At 36.6% G+C, this 12,222-nt stretch overlaps 1 protein-coding gene across 2 annotated transcripts in view; it reads right to left on the bottom strand.

The window, feature by feature from the left end:
* Positions 1–12,222, bottom strand: part of LOC126693387 (microtubule-associated protein 70-2-like) — a 54,785-nt gene that overhangs the window by 23,279 nt on the left and 19,284 nt on the right. The gene's annotated exons all lie outside the window — the stretch shown is intronic.

The following is a 12,222-nucleotide window of genomic DNA, read 5'->3' on the forward strand; positions in this document are numbered from 1 at the left end:
TACAATGTTATGATATTTCTTCACATAAAAGCATACGAGGCATGACACTTCCATACGCTGACAACTCCTTAAAATAAATCATTCTTAACTAGAATAGACTAAATTTACTCACTCTAATTACCTAAATCATATCATTCCTATAGAAAGATAGCAGAAAATATACTTAAGAGGATTGAACAGAATTACCTTTGCCTCTTCATCCCTGATTGAGTGGAGACGGAATCAACCCTTGGTGTCACAGAGGTGATAGAAGTTTTCATTCGTTTTGGGGATTGATACAACGTCCGTCAGAAAAAAGTAAATACCAAACCAATAAGAACAATGGAATATATATTACAACTAATATTACTCAACTACTAAAATGGAAGGAAGTGAACCTTACTGCCTCAAACCATTAAATTTTGTAATTCTGGTAAAAGAGAATTGCTAATTGCCATGAACTATTTTTTCATGTCGCAGTAGCAACATTTTTTATGTGTGAGGTTATCCATTATATCCATCCAAATCATATCATTTTGCTTAGCATTTCCTTTTACCATCTATTAAATTGTAACTTTGCCTAACCGTGACTTGCAAAACTAGCTAGGATATTGATTCAATATGCTTTTTATAATCGGTAAATTCAATATCCACTTTTTGAGAGAACTTAAATGAAAATAATACGCATAATAAGAATATAAGCAAACAAACACAAATCAGAATATTAGAACAATAATTCACATAAGAAGAGTTGTTGCCATGCCCACGAAACCTACAGGATAGGTTTTATCTATCCTGACCTTTCCATCAACAAGGACATGGCATTGCATTAAAATGGCAATGACTTCACGGTATGTGAGAGCAGACTTCAACTTGTTCGCAAGATAAGGATCAATGGTGTAGGCATTCCCTCAATTTGCGAGGACCAAAAGAAAACTTAACTAATTTAGATAAGAATGGCTTCCACATAAGCTAACTACCAACTTGATCTCAATCAAAACAGCTTCAAAGATACTCGTGCATCAAAAAAGAACCCCTCTCAAAACATAAAAGGGCCAATGCAAAGCCTTTAGGTCCCAATATTCTTTAGGGACATCAAGCTGTACAAGTCCACCAAAAAGAGTTCGGAAACTTCAGTAATCTTCAATTCAACAAATTGTGGATTGAAGAATATCTTATCATAAGAATGTCTTGCCATATGATCTTTATAATGGTCTCGAACATTCCTAAGATAATGCAATAAATCTACTGCCCGATCTCCATAAGCGTTGAAATTGTACACGCTCTTAAGGGGAAATTAATAGGAATGTTATTTCTTCAACCCGATACAGTAATGTTTTAAAGTCCATTTTTCATATGTCTATACACATAAGAAGTTCGACTAGCATTCACGTAATGCATCCAAACATGTTCAGGGTAACTAAATCTTGACTATCAATGCCACAAAGATGGGTGATTAACGATAAGTTTCCAACCATGGGAACTCAAATCATCCGGTCAAGAAGGTTGTGAAGATTTATGTCCTTTTGAAACAACATAAATCCCTATTCCCTATAGAGGTTGCATAATGATGATTAAATGCTTTCATGATAAGCCTATTGGAGTGAGGTGGTGTAGAGAGTAAGTGTGAGAAACATTCATTTGGTTTTTCTAAAATTTTTTGGTACAAATGAATTCTTGCCGATCTAAAGCCTGTTTAGTGAAAGTACCACAAGATTTACCATTCCAAACAAAAGTAATGATATGTTGAGAAATTATTTTTTTTGGCCTCAATGCTTCTAATAGTGATCAAATGGTGCAAATTTCAAGTTCAAAGATTTTTTATACTTTAGTACTTTCTAACTTTAGGTCAACTTAAGAATATTGGTAAGGAGACAGCAATTTGGGTTTAGAATTATATGGAGGAATTTCAAAAAGCATATTGTAGTGGTTATTGATTTACATTTATTATGAATGTGATCGAATTAATGTTCCTTGTTAGGCTGTTACTGTTAGTAGACAATATTAACTAGGGGAATGGCTTTAATATTCTTAAAAAGTTATTCCTTTCTACTCTCAAATGAATTGGGTATTGATTTTTTATGTTGTAGTTATATGATTAACCATGAGTTTATATTAGCAACTTGAATTTTTAAAAATGATTTGAGCTTGTTTAGTATTAATACTTGGTGATTGAAAGTTTGGTTTGATCTTTGATGAGGTAGCAGCAACCATTGGGGAAGGGAAAGAAACAAAATATAGAGAAAGTGGGACAATCAGAACCAACTCCCAAGATTAGACTTAAATGTAGTAATCTTTATCATTTGAATTACGGGCTTCTAATAATGGATGAAACTATAATTTGCAGTCTAATGTGCACAACCACAACAATTATGTTATTTCCAAACATAAATCCAAATGACTGTTCTCAATTATAATAAATAAGAGATGACGGTGAAATAGTGGTTGGAGAAGAGAACAAAGAAAAAGAAAAATAAAAATAATTGAGATGATAAATATGGAAAATGAAAGATATATTGTCAGAGGAGGAGGCAAGACAAATTATACAGGACATACTCCATGCAGTTTGTGAGTTTCACTCTCATGGTTCTTCTCATGGATTTTTGTACCATCTTGAAAATTTTGCAATCCAAGATAAAGACTTAGTGATTGAAGATGATCACAAGAAGGCTCTCACATAAAGAAGATTACTCTTTTTGTAATCACTTCCAATTATTAAGTCTTTATCTTAGATTGCAAAATTTTCAAGATAATACAAAAATCCATGAGAAGAACCATGAGAGTGAAACTCACAAACCACATGGAGTATGCCTGTATAATTTGTCTAGCCTCTCCCTCTGGGCGATATACCTTTCATTTCCCATATTCATCATCCCAATTATCTTCCTTTTTCTTTTTTCTCTTTTCCAACCACTGTTTCAGCGTAATCTTGTATTTATTATGATTGAGAATGGAATGCCATTTGGATTTATGTTTGAAAATAACATGATTACTGTGACTGTGCACATTCGACTGCAAATTATAGTTTCATCAATTATCACAAGGCCCTCATTCAAATGATGCATAAGGATGACTACATTTAAGTCTAATCTTGAGAGTTGATTCTGATTGTTTCCCTTACCAATGGTCACTGCTACCTCAGATCAAACCAACCTTTCAATCACAATGTATTAATACTAAACAAGTTTAGATAACTTTTAGAAATTCAAGTTCCTAACATAAACTCATAGTTAATCATGAACTACAACATAAAAAATCAATACCCAATCCATTTGAGAGCAGAAAGGAATAACTTTTTAAGAATATTCACGCTATTCCCCTATTTAATTTTGAGTTTCCACGATTGGAAACTTATTGTTAACCACCCATCTTTGTGTCATTGGGAGTCAAGATTTAGTTACCCTTAACATGTTTGGATGCATTATGTGACTGCTAGTCAAACTTCTTATATATATAAACATATAAAAAATGGCCTTGAAAACATTACTGTATCGGGTTGGAGAAATAACATTCCAATTAATTCCCCTTTGGGAACGTGTACAATTTCAACACTTATGGAGACTGGACAGTAGATCTATTGCATTATCTTAGGAATGTTCAAGACCATTGTAAAGATTATATGGCAAGACATTCTTATGATAAGGTATTCTTCAACCCACAATTTGTTGAACTGAAAATTACTGAAGTTTCCGAACTCTTTTTGGTGAATTTGTACAGCTTGATGTCCCTGAAGAATATTAAGATCTAAAGGTTTTGCATTGGTCCTTTTATGTGTTAAGAGGGGTTCTTTTCTGATGTAGGAGCATTTTTCAAGTTGTTTTGATTAAGATCAAGCAGGCAGTTAACTTACAGCATCCACAACAGATGTGGCAAAAATTATGTCATTTTGCCACTCCAAAGACCTACTTTATTATTTTACCACATTATTTTACAATATCTCATTTATCAGATGTTTTATCATTCAATTCTATACATTAAAATAATATTTCCTACACATTAAAATAATATTTACAACTCATCAATCACAATCAACAACCACCACACTGCTGCCAACAACCAACAACCACCATCACACAACCACCACATCCTCCACAACCCAAAACACAATTCGAAACAAACCCGTAACCCACCAACACCAAATCGGAAGCCCCAGGCCCCACAACCCATAGAACCATAATTAAATCGTACCTAGGTCCTCTCTCCATGATAAAGCTCTCTATGGTGAGTCTGAGAGGGACGAGTTGGTTGGAGTTTGAATTCTGAGAGAGGACGAGAGATATGGGGTCGAGGGCATGAAAGAAAGTTTGGATTGTGGGATTTTCTGGATGGGTTTGTCGCAGAGAGCCGTTAATCTCTGCCATTGTTGAAAAATTTTAAGGTTTTGGATGTGTTTCTTGCTCTGTTTTGGTTTGGAGGCAGAGAGAGATCTTTGATTGATCAATACCTAGCCACAACCATGGCCCCACGCCGCCACTGCACCACCACGACCCAAAACTCACTCCCACAAATCAAAACCCCACACCCATACCACCAGACCCCATTACAAATCACCCCAACAATCAATGACACCAACCCAGGCACGATCGTCGCCTTGGCCCAATCGATCCACCCGATCGTCTGCTTGATCATGTTGAAAGTCAGATTCACGCCAACGACGAGCTGGTAAGCGATTCGGTTCCCGAGCCCAGTCTTGATGAACCCGCGAGCGAAGAAGAAAGCGAGCGCGATGAGCCACGGGATCGGATCTCCGAAGGCGGAGAATGCGGTGGCAAACGTTAGCGTCTTGGTGAGCACGGAGGCACCGAGGCTGAGCAGGGTGACGGCGCCGAAGGAAACAGGGAGTGGGAGACAGAGAGACAGAGTGGGGTTTGAGAGGAGAGAATTGGGGTTTGAGGGTGAGACTGACGGAGAGATGAGAGAAAAAGTGGAATAAAAAAAATATAAAAACTTATGCCACAGCTGTCCGTACAATGGCAAATTTGGGAGGGTACTGTTCACATGCGGCAAAAATAATAAGATTTGGAACATCTGATAAAGGGGGTTTTTTGTGTTTGGTGTGCCAAATATTTAGCATTTGGCACGGCTGCTACGGATGCTCTTAGGTGGGAGCCATTCTTATCTAAATTAGTCAAGTCTTCTTCTGGACCTCATAATCTGAGGTTAGCTTATGTGAGATCAAGCTAGCAAGTTGCTTCTATGTAATTTTTAACCTAAAGCACATCAACACGTTTTTTTTTTTTTTTTTTTTTTTTTTTTACACTTTTTTGAGTGGGTAATCTTTTTGAAAAATTGTAAAACACATAAAGCAAGACCAGTAGGACAATCAGCAAGAAAATAGTTCATGAATTTAATTTGTAACAATAATTTTTAGGGATGAGATGAGAGTCAGTTACAAAATTCTAATGGATAGTGACAGCAAAATCATTCTTATTATGCAACAAGAACATTCTACAGCCATTTTTTTTGTCTCAACTTGTAGCCAAAGGGATGTGCGCAGTTTGGTCGGTTTGATTTTTTTCCAAATTTACCATTGAACCGATAGGAATCAATTTTCTCATAATTGGAACCGATGCACACCGCCTCGGGTCAATTTTCCAACCTATAGCGGTGTGGTTTTTTGCGGTTGATTTAATCGGTTTGGTTGGTTTGAAATATATTAAATTTTTTTTAAAAAAAAAAATTTAAAAATTGGGCTTTCAAGCCTAATATCAATACACAACCTATTTCAAGCAAAATGTAATGCAAATAAAATACATTACAGGCAGAATGTAATGCAAATAAAATACATTACAGGCAGAATGTAATGCAAATAAAATTGATATCGATTTCCATGTAAAAAAGAAAAAGAAAAAAACAAATAAGTTTTTTAACCAAGAAATGCCTTACAAAAGAATTTATACTACAACACATAAACAGAAGCAAATGCATAATAGGTAATACGGCAATACCACACACAAGGCCGGCCCAATATTGTTTGAGGCCTAAGGCAAGAATTTTATAGGGACCTTTTTAAATCTAAATATCACTTAAATAACATTTATTTGTTTATATTTAATTTCAAATCCATTACTAATTCTTACTTATTAATATGACTAATTCACCCAAAGTGAGCTAATGATAATTCCTATACAGGTTTTACAAATTGGCATATCACCAATAAAAGAAAAGTTATTCAAACATTCATTTTATTATATTATTTAAGTAACATCGATCATATTCTTGTCACATCAGTTTGTAAATTTTTTTTTCCTAAAATTTGCATTGGCTTTAGCATTTTTCATACACAGTTTTTTTTTTTTTGTGTGGAGAAAATGCTAAACTTATTACAAATTTTACTACAAAAAGCTTACAAACTAATGTGACAATGACGTGACACTTCAACAAAATAATAAATGAGTATTGAATTATTTCATTGGTGACATATCAATTTGTAGGACCTATGTAATAAAACTTCTAATATACTAGTATAACCCTAATATTTAAGGCCTTTGTAAGATTGGGATAAAATATACACCTAACTCACACTTTTTCTTTAATTTAAAAAAAAAAAAAAAAAAAACCGCCCAATATTTGGGGGCCTTTGTATGTCAGGGGGACTTAGGCCATGAATAAACCGCCTAAATGGCCTAGGCCTAGGGCCGGCCCTGACCACACACACAGTAGCTCCACTAAAGTAGCTCAAAATCCCCAAGTCAAAAAATATAAAAATAAAAATACTGAAAAAATACAAAGCAATATTTTGAATCATTAATGATTATTGTTCATTGTTCAGAGATTACCTCTTTCTCGGTGAATGATTGAAGAGTGAGAACTCTCTGAGTCTCCCTCAAAATCAAATTGCTGAAAAAAAAAGTGCCAGTAGACTCAGTACTTAGTGAATAGATAGAGAAGAAATGGATTAATGACTAATGACTAATGACTAGGAAACTTACTGGCGATTTTTCGGCAGACTGGCGGGTGTTGAGCTGTGCAGTAGCTTCAGCTGGAGAGTCGAGACTGCAAGAAAGAGAGTTCTCAGTTGGAGCACTAGCATCTGAAGCCAAAAAAGTTCTATTTTAGACAGAGCATTCACGGGAAGAAAGCTGAAAGATTTAGGGGGTGCTTGACAGAATAGTTTGAGATAGGTTATTTGTAGTTTTTTGAAATACATGAGTAAAAAAAAAAGTGCTTAAAAAAAAATAATGAGGTTTAAAATGTAAAAATGTGAATTTGAGGTGAGATAACAAACAGGTCCTTAACTTTTAGGGCCTTAAACAACTACTTTATTTATTTTAAATTCTCATTTTACAATACTACCGACATTGAAATTTCTATTTTAACATTCGACCACATTAAAATAATATAAATAATATAATAAAATAATATACCTCATGAATATCCGTTGCCTATATTCTGCAAATCGAAACCCAAAAACCAGCATCACTGACCTATAAACCACCATCACCGACCTATAAACCACCACCATAGCATCCACGATCTACCATCACCGACCCAAGATCTACCATCACCGACCCATAAACCACCACCATAGCATCCACGATCTACCATCACCGATCCACGATCTACCATCACCGCCCCACAAACCACCATCACCGACCTACAAACCCCACGCACCCACGATCTACAACAACCACAAAAAAACCCAAACAATCCACCAAGAAATCCCCATTACAATCACTGCCAATTTTTGTGCTCGAGACCCACCAAAAAAAACCCAAATCTCCGAGACAAAACCAGCACAAGGGAGAGGGGGCTAGGCGGAGAGAGAGCTAGGTGATGGGGAGAGAGGGCTGGGCTGGTTAAGGAGAAGGCTGGCCGAAGAAAATCCTGGGCAGAGAGAGTGCTCTGTGGAAAAAGGCAGAGCTGTGAGCTTGAGTTTGTCTGCGTCTGTGTGAGAGCAATAGTGAGATAGGGCTGAATGAAATCACGCGTGTGGAGAGAGTTTGAGCGTGTGTGATTTAAAAATTGAGGTCACGTAATTTTAAACACATGTTTTCAGTTTTTAAACAACACGCATTTTTACATATTTTTTCACCTACATATATTTTCAAAAAAATTAAAAATTATTGTTTAAACACACGTATCAAACAGGCCCTAATTGTTGCATATACCTCTTCTAGGTTGCTAAAAGTTAGGGCCCGTTTGGTACGTAAACTTAAACGCATGTTTTCATTTTTTAAATAACATAACACGTATTTTAACACACTTTTTCACTTACATGTATTTCCAAAAAAATTGAAAATTGTTGTTTAAATGCACATACCAAACGAGCCAATCTTTTAGCAACCTCATTGTTAGAGCGTCTCCAACAGATGCTCTAAACACTTAGCTTCTCAAAATTTCCTCACTGTTCATGCTCCAATTGCTCCTCTAAACACGAGCATTTTCCAAATTTGGTTTTGAGTTCTCTTAATTTAGAGAACACTATAGCAACTCTATTCCCTTATTTGTGCTTAAAAAATTGCCCAGTGGTATAATTTACTATTTTTTCTCTCTCGTCCAAGCCATCAGCTTCTTCCTCAAAATTGCCCAGCTTCTTCCTCAACGCCACGCCATGCCACAACCACACCATCAGCTTCTTCCTCAAAATCTTTAGAAAACCACTTCCGGCAAGCTCCACCGGCCTCTTCAAACTCGAAACCCATTGGTACTTCCTTCGTCTCTCTCTTTCTCTCTCTCTCTCTCTCTCTTTCAGATCGGCAAGGAGACAACCCCATCAGATTGGCGTGGTTGTTGCAGCGTGGTTTTTGTGTAGAAGTGGTTGCTACAGCGGCGAGATCGGCGCGGTCGTGGGTGGTGATGGGTTTCTAATCGGTTTTTTACGGTGGGTTTTGACGGTGGGTTTTGATGATGGGTTTTGGTTGAATTAATTTGGGTATGGGTGGTGTTTGTGTTGTTAATGGTGGAGATTGCATGGTAGTGGTTGATGGGTTGTGGCTTGTGGTAGTTGAGTTGTGGCGGTGGCTTTTTTTTTCTTTTTTTTTCCTGGTGGTGGTGGGTTAGATGAGTATGGGTGTGGGTGTGGGAGTGGTTGGATTTTGTGACTAATGTGGTGGTAGTGGTGGGGGTTGCCATGTTGGTTTTGGGGGGTAGGGTGATTGATGGTGGTGGTGGTTGATGTGGGTTTGCGGTGCAATGGTAGTGGCGTGGTGGTGACAACGGCAGTAGTATTGTTGTGATTGTGTGAGAATGAATAAAGAAAGTTTAAAAAAGATTAAAGAAAGAATTTAAAAAAATGAAGAAATAATATTTAAATGAGATAGAAAATCTGTTGGAAAACGGATTTGAAAAAATGGGTAGTTAAAAGGTAAAAATCACTATTCATTCTACAAACAATACAAAAATTTGGAGAAGCTGCTGCAAATGCCCTAAGTTCTCTAAAAAACCTACTTTCTATATTTTACCATTTCATTTTACAACTTACCCAACATCTTAGTTTCTATTTTCATATACAACTCATTAAAATAATATTAAAAAAACTACTCTTTTCTATGTCCACAGCAACCAAAAACACCATTAAACCACTTACCCCCACCACTGGACCACCAACCTCCACTGAACCACCATCCACCATCGAACCAACACCCATAACCAAAGCTACAGCCACCAATGAAGCAAATCCAGATCACAAACCCAGATCATCCAGCTAAACCCAAACCTAAACCCAGATCCTGGCCACCATCTATTTCTCCTTTCCACATCGCCACCGCACCGCCCCAAAAACCAGTGGAATCACCCACAAAAAGCAGATCTAAAACCCAATGGAAACCCCAAAACCTAGTAGAAGCCCACGCACCTCAACCACACATACTAAGTCGCCGCCGCTGCCACTGTATAACCCATACCTCCACCACCCACCACCAAAGCAACCCATTCAAACCCAAACCCAAACCCAAACCCATCGCTACTTCCATACCCACTGAGATTTATACCTACCACCACTACCACACCCACCAGCCACAACCATCATCAAATAGCAAATACCCACACCAAACACCTATAAACATAGCAAATATCCATAAACACAACAAACCCAAATTTATAAAATCAGGCCGTTTTGAATCAAGCCACCCAAAAATGGTTTTGAAATCTTTCAACTAAAACAAAATGCAGAGAGAGAGAAAAAAAAGTAAGAGGGGCTGAGGGGGCCAAAATGGGAAATTAACTCTGATTTTTAAACATTATAATTAGTAGACCACGTTTTCAAACTATATATTTTTACTAGCATCTTGAGGCTAAGAGGCTCGATTTTGGATTATAAATCGAGTCTTTCAGGGTCGGTTTTCATGTTCTAATCAGGTCTGAGTTGGTACTTTTTCCACGTAGTGTCCACCTGTAAATCGAGTCTCTAAGACTCGATTTACATCTATATTACATACACCTTCTCACCTTAACAACAAAGAAAATATTATTTTTGACAACAACAACCACAACGACAACAGCAATGATTCCATCGACTTCTTCGAGTTCTTTAGCGACCTCAGTTACTCTGAAAATATGTGTTCATCAGAGAAGAAAGAAAGAGAGAGAGAAGAAAAAAAAAACCCTAGAAACAGAAACATGGGTTGCAGTGAGAGAGACCCAGGTCGCACTGTGACCTGGGTCGCACACTGCCTGGGTCTCGCGCGGCCTGGCTCTGCTTGTGGGTCTCGGTATGGTACTTTAGTCACCATTCATCCATTTTAAGAGATTGAACAATAAACAAGCATTTGCAGGAAGTAGTAGTGCAAAAGCTTTATAAAATTTCAGAATTTATAAATCGAGTCTCTAAGACTCGATTTCCAGATTGTCGCCACGTGAAAAAAATGCCACATCAGACATGATCAAACCATGGAAATCAAGTCTTTGAGACTCGATTTATAGACCCTAAATCGAGTCTCTTAGACTCGAGATGCTAGTAAAAAATATAGTTTGAAAACGTGGCCTACTAATTATAATGTTTGAAAATCAGGGTTAATTACCCTGAAATGCTAGCTGAGGGAAAAGAGAGAAGGGAAAAAGAAAACATAGAGAATACATAGGATAAAAGAAAAAAAGAAAAGAATAATTTTTTTCGTTTGTTTACATCTGATGAACAGTGATTTATGGGTTTGGTGGCTAAAATAGCAATGGGAGGATTCTTACACCCCAATACTAGTGCTCCTAGGTCATGCGAAAAAAATGAATTTATATGTTGTTCAATTTTGTAACCCTAATATAAAATGCTGATGTTTCATTAAGTTACAGGGGTATAATAGTAATTTAATATAGGCGAAAAACACATTTTGGTCCCTACATTTTCAGTCGATTCCCGTTTTAGTCCCTAAGTTTTTTTTTTACCGCTTTTAGTCCCTCTCCTGAAAAACGGTTCCATTTTAGTCCCTACCGTTACATCATAAACGGATATTGCTGATGTGGCAAACGGCATGCACTGTTGGCCTGACGTGGTCATTAAAATAATAATAAAAAATGCCACGTCAGCATTTAAATTAAAAAAATTAATTTATTAATTTTAACTAAATAAAAAAAAATTAAAAACAGAATTAAAAACTAAAAATCATATGAACTAAGATCTAAGTGTGTCTTGAATAAGAACACCAAGAACACAAACTCAAATTCAAGAACACAAACCCAGAAATTAAAAAAAAAAAAAAAAAAACCATCAAAGCATGATAATGTGATCTGTGCTAAAAGAACAAACATAGCCTTGAATTTCCTCACAAATTAAGTTCTGTACATTTAAGTAGAATTAAAAGCATCTGATCTGAAATGTTAGTACAAAAGATTTTGTTCAACTATCGAGATAATAAGAAAAAACGCATCCAGTTGATAAAAACAAAGTTTTTTTCAAATCTCTTAAATATTTTCAAACCTGACCAAATCAGAGCAGTGGAGAATGGTATGGAATGTCAGAAAACTGTTGTCCCTCTCTTCCTCTTCGTTCTCTCATCTCTGAAACAAAGCAAGCAAGACCCAAACCCAGAACAATTCATTTCTCCATCTCTGATACACTAGCACTAAACTAAGAAAAACACAGCAAACCCAGACCCAAACCCAAAAAACACAGCAACTCAGACCCAGAAAACACAACCAAAACCCACTAACACCGGCAACCCAAACCCACGAATCAAGCACCTATACCGCCACAACCAATACCCACAATCGAGCACCTTACAAATCAAAAATTCAGCAACCCAAAAGACAAAAATAGAAACCAAATAGAAACCCACAGCAACCCATGACAAAAATAGAAACCCAGCACCA

The sequence above is a fragment of the Quercus robur genome, chromosome 7 (assembly GCF_932294415.1).
Source record: "Quercus robur chromosome 7, dhQueRobu3.1, whole genome shotgun sequence".
Taxonomy (NCBI): domain Eukaryota; kingdom Viridiplantae; phylum Streptophyta; class Magnoliopsida; order Fagales; family Fagaceae; genus Quercus; species Quercus robur.